Source organism: Cynara cardunculus (assembly GCF_001531365.2).
Source record: "Cynara cardunculus var. scolymus isolate 2C chromosome LG 15, CcrdV1, whole genome shotgun sequence".
In the NCBI taxonomy this organism is placed as follows: Eukaryota; Viridiplantae; Streptophyta; class Magnoliopsida; order Asterales; family Asteraceae; genus Cynara; species Cynara cardunculus.
The window spans coordinates 17,371,242-17,379,128 of record NC_037542.1 but is presented as its reverse complement, the minus strand read 5'-3'; positions in this window follow the sequence as shown (position 1 = coordinate 17,379,128).

Below are 7,887 nucleotides of genomic sequence, written 5' to 3'. Positions count from 1 at the left end.
TATATATTTCAAAAAGAAAAATAAAAAAGTATTCATAAATTTTACATGATCTTTTTGACTTTACATTTGACAAATGAATATTTAAATATCAATATATATTCCAAAAAAAAATCAAAATTTTAATTTGATTAAAAAAGTACTTGTGCAATGCATCAAGACATATTTCAATTTCAATGTTTTCTTTTATTTTTTTTATCCATGTCAATATAATAGGATTTTATGTGGTTTTGAGAAAACGATAATGTTTTTATTTTTAAATAAAAAATAAATCATATAAAGTTTGCAAATAATATATCAATATTAATATCAAATTAACTATTTAAAAGTTCTTGTTTGTATATTTTTTTTAATTCAATTTTTTTTATTTGATTTAAGTTTAATAATGAAGTAATTTATATTTGATTTAATAATATAATTTTCTCATAAAGATAATAATTAATTATTTTGTTAGAACTTGATAATTATCCTAATTATATTTTAGATTTTTATTTTATTTTAAAATAAGATGTTTATCCTTTATTTGGTTATGTTTATTACTAGTTAGTTACACGAATTCAAACATTGAGCTTTAATAAGTTGTACTTATGAATAATTTACTTGTAATCTTGAATTTTAAGTAATATGCATCAATAAACAGTACTTCATATATAAAAAATAATTTTTAAGAGTTTTTGTCAAATGTTTTAAAATGGTTGTATAAAAATCATTTATCAAATGCTTACCAGGTAAACACTTATCGGCAAAATTATCACTTTTACTTACCTAATCGGATAATATTATCGGTTATCAAAATGGATTGTCGTGATCATCTTTTATGATAAAAGTTGGATAAAATTCTCTGTCCTTACTATGTTTTTTACCGGATAAAATTCTTATTTCTTACTATATCTCCTACCAAGTAACATTTTTATTATTTACCATTTTTACTGGTAATATCAGTTACTCGATAAAAATGTGATAAATAACCCTTAGCTTAGTTACACATTTTTTTTTTGACCGGCAACAAAGACGAGATAGCATAGAAACTAGCAAGACGCTAGCAAAAGAGAGTACAGGTTAAAAACAAGACATGGGAGAATTACACCACTCTATCCAACTAGTCGCCATAACAACTTTCGGCACCCTGTTTTTAAACCAGAAAAAGAATACGCCTGAAGCTGGCCCGCAAGAAAAGTAGCTGTCGTCTGAGAAGGAACAGAGAAAGTTTTGCGGTTGCGCAAGTTCCAAATAATCCAGAAGAATCCATACACCACTCCAATAAACGCCTTCTTACACGAAAAATTCCCAGCCACCTCCGCGCTACGGTCAAGAAGATTATCAATAGAATTCACCTGTCCAATGTCCACTTTCCACCATTTGCACAAATCCTTAAGCAATTGCCGAGATATTGAGCATCCTATGAAAAGATGTTCCTTGTCTTCTTCCACACAATCGCACAGAGGGCATAGGGAGGAGAGACAAAGCAAGATTAATTTTAGTCGGAAGCCTTTTGTGAAGAAGACGCCAAGCTAGAATATTAATTTTAGAGGGAACCCAAGTGACCCACCAAGAATTTCTGAAACTAACCTGGAGAAGCGAATTAGCATCATACGCAGCTCTCATCGAAGAGACCGAGAAGTTACCGTGAGAAGTCAGAGCCCATCGCCAAGAGATATTGATCCCGTTAGAGCTTTGATCTCTTTGAAACCAGTCCGCAAAAGGAAGATTGAGGCTATTGTATTCCTTGTGGATTTTTAAAATGTTCCTCCAGAGTCCCGGAAATCTGCCATTTCTGACCAAGTTGTTCATGCTGCCATCATCACCATGGAAAGCTTAGTTACACATTTAGCTACTCTTATTGTGACTCAAGTGAGGTATACAAGTGGTTGGAAGACCTTAAAATCTACAAGCTTTGATGCATGGCCTAAAGTTCCCTTGTATTTTCATATTTTACGATCGATCTCTCAAACTTAAGCCGATATATCTTTTAGATCCTAAATAAATTATACACTGATTAATCGATTGAGTGGTAGTATGGGACCCTTTTAGTTTTATATATTGTTGCCTTGTTCATTCATAATTTATTCAAACTAAAGGAAATAACAGTCAAAATCTTTAAAAAAAATTACATTATAACTCCAATAAGTCTCTATTTTAAAGATTCTAACAGTAATTATATTATTAAAATATTTAATAGTATGAAAGACATTGTTCTAAACGATTCACTGCAGCAACCCGTCATAGCATGCCGTGACTCAAGGTTTGTGTATCACGCTACGTTAAGTCTGTGGCACGTCATGAGCTAGCATAGGAGTTATGTAACATGATATTTGATTTTTTAATATCTTATTTGTTAGTTTTTAATATATAACTTATATTAAGTTGTTTTTCTATCATTGACTAATTGAGTAATAGTAGACAACATATTATATATATACATATATATATATATGGGCAAGTTCATTTGTTAACCTTAATTATTGTGTTAATTTTATAAACTAATCATGACCATTGATTTTTAAAATAAAGGGTTGAGATTAATCATATTATAAATTTAATTTATTAAATGTGTAATCTCACAAACATATGTGAACATAATTATTGAAGGGTATTTATGTAAAAGATAATATACATTCAATGACATCAGTTACAAACAATAGAAATCGTATATGTTCAATTTGTGTTCATAATTACCACAAGTGTTCACATATGTTCAATTTGTGTTCATAATTGTCACAAGTGTTTATATATGTCAATTTGTGTTCATACGGGTGTATACATGTCAATATGTGTCATATATGTCAATTTGTGTTTGTAATTACCAAGACACTCGTTTTGATTATTTACTTCACTTCCCGATCTCAAACTTCAAATGTAACCATAAACAATTTTAACATTCTCAATGTTGTTGTTTGTTTTTCAATGTCTTTATCTATAATTGCTTGAACGATAACAAACACTTTACTAGCGGATTTACTCCATCAGTTACAAATTTATAAATATTAAAAAAAATCACAAGATCAATATTAAAAATACAAAAATCATGTGATTTTATGGATCTTGTAACTCTCAACTAATGATATAAGAGTTACAAAAAAATTTACCCATATATCTTTAACATTAAATTCTTAGATAGTGAAGAACCTAATACTAAGATGGATCGTGATTGGTCTAAAAGGTTTATAAAGTTAACACTATAATTTTGGGGAGAGAGAGAGAGTTTAATTCAAATGTTAACTCAAATTATTGTGTTAGTTCTATAATATTATATATGATACAGAGATCTGTCGTCATAACTCTTGAACTGAAAAGCACCATGGCCTCATCGTAGCTCCTAAGGCTTGAGGCCTAACCTCATCGGCATTCCACGTCTCATTCTCCTTTTTCCTTTGTTCAAATTATTTTGGTAGGTTGCGAAGTTTTTTCCTTTAAAAAAGAAAATCATTTTGTCTCGATATCATTTAATTTTGAAGGATTCTCCTCTCTGATATCTAAATTCTGATGATATCGTATCAGCTATTCATACTGGTCAAAAATATATTGCGATCAAGTGGTTATCTACCAACAACATTTATTCCAAACTTATGTACATCAACATATAAATGTTCCTCTTTAAATTTTTGGACAAATTAATACCGTTGATTAATGATGTCGGTCAAGAAATCGACGTGTAAATGCATGTTCCATGTTCTGTTGTTAACATATATCACGTGTCTTAAAGTTGTTAAAAATATCTAAATCTTACTTTTGATGGTTATGTTCACGGAAAACAATAAGTTCCTACAAAGCTACTGGGTATTTTCTTGATTGTTCTCCAAGGCCCCTGAGATTAATCGAGATGCTCGTAAGTTGTGCTGAACACCCACAGTCAACAGAAAAAAAAAAACAGTAAGTTGAAAATTTATGTCTTGAACATACATATGGTTTAAAAGGAAAAGTACGATTCACTAATTAAATCTTAATCTGTTTGGTTGCAACAATCAGTTTTTGTTTTTTTAATATTGATGCGTACATTCTTAGTTGTTCATTGGAGTCGTTTTTATGTTTTTACGTGGCGATTTGTTTCATCACAAAATTATATTGAAACCAAACCGAGATGCATTGAAGTTGACTTGTCCTATCCAATTCGATTTGATTCAACAACTCTCGAGATTTGAGTTGAATTGAAAAAGACGGAACCAACTTTGAAAAGTGCATATCCTTAATTACAAGTCTCTATTAAACTTAACAACCAATAACATTATTTCATATTAAACAAATATCTGTTCCGTCTTATTAATTGTAAATCAAAGAAGTTACTCAATGTTTTAAACAAACAAAAATATCACTTTCAAAGTTATCAACTTAACAAATAAATATGCATTTTTTGACCCACGATCTATATTTTTATCTTTTGATTTTAGACATGTAAATTGCATTTAAAGTTGTTTAATTCGATATTTAAATCGATTTTATTTTAATCCCGAATCTTATCACTGGAACGTATAGGTTTAGTTTGAGTTGCACATCTTAGCAGTGTATCGATGCATCAAATGCTAATACAACGATTCTTTGTTGGTTAGTGTATTTTGAAATTGGTGTAGTCGATATCAGTTGGATATGCTATTTGACTTTAATTGGCATTGCCCCCAATCACACAACTTTTGTACGTTTTGACTGTGGAGCTGATATTTTTTTTTGTTTCGAGACATGATGGCAGTCCAGCTAGTTAACCAATGAATGCTCTTTATGGGCTCTAAAGTTTTAGAAAACATGTGGAAGCCTAATTAACATCTCGACAGTAGTAACTGTAAGTTATTCCTGCTTGAAAATTTGATTTATCACTTCAATACAAAATTATGTCCGATGATTCAGCATTCATACTTAGTGGCTGTTTGGCAATTGCTGAATGATTTGGTGCATAATGATTAAGTGGTCAAAATGATTAAGAGACTCCCATGATGTATTGCAAAATGAAATATAATTGTTTGGTAATTGTGTACAATGAAATTAGGGCTCTTAATGGTCAAGGGAGATCCAAGATACAAAATCATTCAGAGGGTTTTAGAACCATTAAGAGACAAACTTTTTTTTTGCCAAACAAGATTCACCTCTTAACGATTCAGATGTTGCCTCTTAATAGAACTATTAAAAGGTAAACAAACAACCCCTTAGAGACCTACAAGGTTAAGTACATAACTTATGCTTTTTTTGTTATATGTCCTTCCTTAGTACACCATGTGAGGTAATAAAATGTGAACAATACATTTTTTATATAATTCACTCGGTTTTCTTAATTAAAACGTGTGCATGTTTGCTTGACCGACCGTCGCATGCAACGCCGTGTGCTACGGTTGACTAATGAACTACACAATACGACGAGTAGCTAGTCGGATTTACATCGAGTGTTAAAAATAAGAAATAAAGGGACTACATATGTCCAAAATCATAATTATGAGGGTGTCAATTGTAATTTAAAAATGTACTTCCATTTCAAAAAAGGAAGTAAAAAGAATCACCCTTCAAATAAGATAACATGGAACACACTATTTGAACCAAAAACATTTTAAAATATGAGAAATCATTTTTATCATGTTAAAATAAGAGGAAAAATGGGAAACGATTACTATTTAAGTTTTTAATATGATATATATATACATATATATATATATATATATATATATATATATATATATATATATATTGCGAGGGAGTTAGATTAATACAAGAACAACAACTAAATGAGTAAATACGAGAACGACTGAATCACATGTGATTTTACATTCAAATCATATGTAAAATCACATGTAATTCTGAGGTCGAGGCCAAGTCGTCCGTTGACCCTTACGATTAACGGTATTCCAAAATTGCGTATGATTTCAATGAAGAATCAAATGTGGTTTGACAACTTTCATGATTTCTTATATTGACCGTGTTCGATAATAATTTGATCCTTCTTTGATATAGAGTCAGATTCATATAAGAATAACTGCAAATTTTATTATCATAACTGTCATAATCTAAATATGTGTGCTTTTATTCAAGGGAATATTGCATCAAAATGGAACCAACTTTCACCTGATTCCTATTTTGGAGAACCAACTTTCAAAATCGTTATTTTGGGGAACCAACTTTCACCTGATTCCTATTTTGGGGAACCAACTTTCAAAATCATCATTTTAGGGAACCAACTTGTACCTAATTCTTATTTTGGGGAACTAACTTGCAAAATAATTATAGAAAAATGGGAAAATTACACCAAAATGGAACCAACTTTCACATGATTCCTATTTTGGGGAACCAACTTTTAAAATCGTCATTTAAGGGTCTCTATCAAACTTTTGTTTATTTAAGGGTCTGGTTGATCTGTTGAACATRTAACADGTARTTTAAGGGTCTCTATCAAAGTTTTGGTTGGATTTGCCAAATTTGATTTAAACTTTAATATTAACACAGATTGGTTAGATATAAAAATCTTGAATGTGATATTTAATATTTATTTTTTATTGCATCAATTAATTTTTTTATATTAAATTGATTTTTTTATTGCATTAACAAAAAAAAACAACTTTTATCATGGTAATTTGAATTTTTTTCGAAAAAATCTTCAATTTGATATTTGAATTAAAAAAACGATATTTGAAATGAAAAATAGATTTTATTGCATTAATTTTTGAAAAAAAAAATTAGTTATTTTTTATAATTATTTTGAAAGTTGGTTCCCCAAAATAAGAATCATGTGCAAGTTTGTTCCCCAAAATGACGATTTTGAAAGTTGGTTCTCCAAAATAGGAATCAGGTGCAAGTTGGTTCCCCAAAATAGGAATCAGGTAAAAGTTGGTTCCCCAAAATAGGAATCAGGTAAAAGTTGGTTCCCCAAAATAGGAATCAGGTGAAAGTTGGTTCTCCAAAATGACGATTTTGAAAATTGGTTCCCCAAAGTAGAAATTAGGTGAAAGTTGGTTCTATTTTGGTGCAATTTTCCCTTTATTCAATAAGTGCAAATTGCATGAAAAAGTAATACACTTTAACTTGATTTTTATTTTGGGTAACGTACTTTCAGAACTTTCATTTTAGTACCCAAGATGTAAAGTTTTGGGTAACCAATTGAAGCATTAACCGGATACCACATCACTCGCTATATTAACATGGTTACCGGTTAATACTTCAACCGGTTAGCATGATACTTAAATGTTTATAACTTTACATCTTAAATGCTAAAAATGAAGGTTCTAAAAGCAATCTTATTCAAAATAGGATTCAAGCTAAAGTATATATTATTTTCTATGTAATTTGCTCATTTAATAACTACTTAATGAAAATTAAGATCCAAACACCCAATTGCAAGTAAATAATGTAAAGTTTAAGATAATACAAAGTTTAATTCCAAAAATATTATACTAAAAAACCTTTTGACCGTCAGTCAAAAAAGAATTCGTGAATTATAATTATTATATAAATCCTAAATAATATAACAACATTAAATAATTTTAAAAATCAATATTTATATGATCTGTTAAAAAAAAAAACAAGACGGTGCACTTATCCAAAAAAAAAAACATTAAAAAAATAATATCCATTTTTCATGTTTTATTTCTATTTTTAATTGGTAAATAAATAAATCCTGTATTAAATCTATAAAATAAATCATTAATAGAAGTTTGACATCAACGCCATTTCAATTGACAATATATTTCTTTATGGTGGTTTGGTCAAGAATAAACGTTTACTTTAATAAACGAATTATAATTCAGTAAAAGTAAGATTAATAAAAAAAAACTAATTGTTGACTGATAAGTTAGTTATATTTAATCAGTGGTGGATACCGAATTTTGTCATTGAGGGAGAGGGGGGGGGGGGGGGGGGGGGGGCTCTCGACAAGTTTTCTAGAAATCTTAAATGGCCACGTGGTTGACAATGACCTGTCGT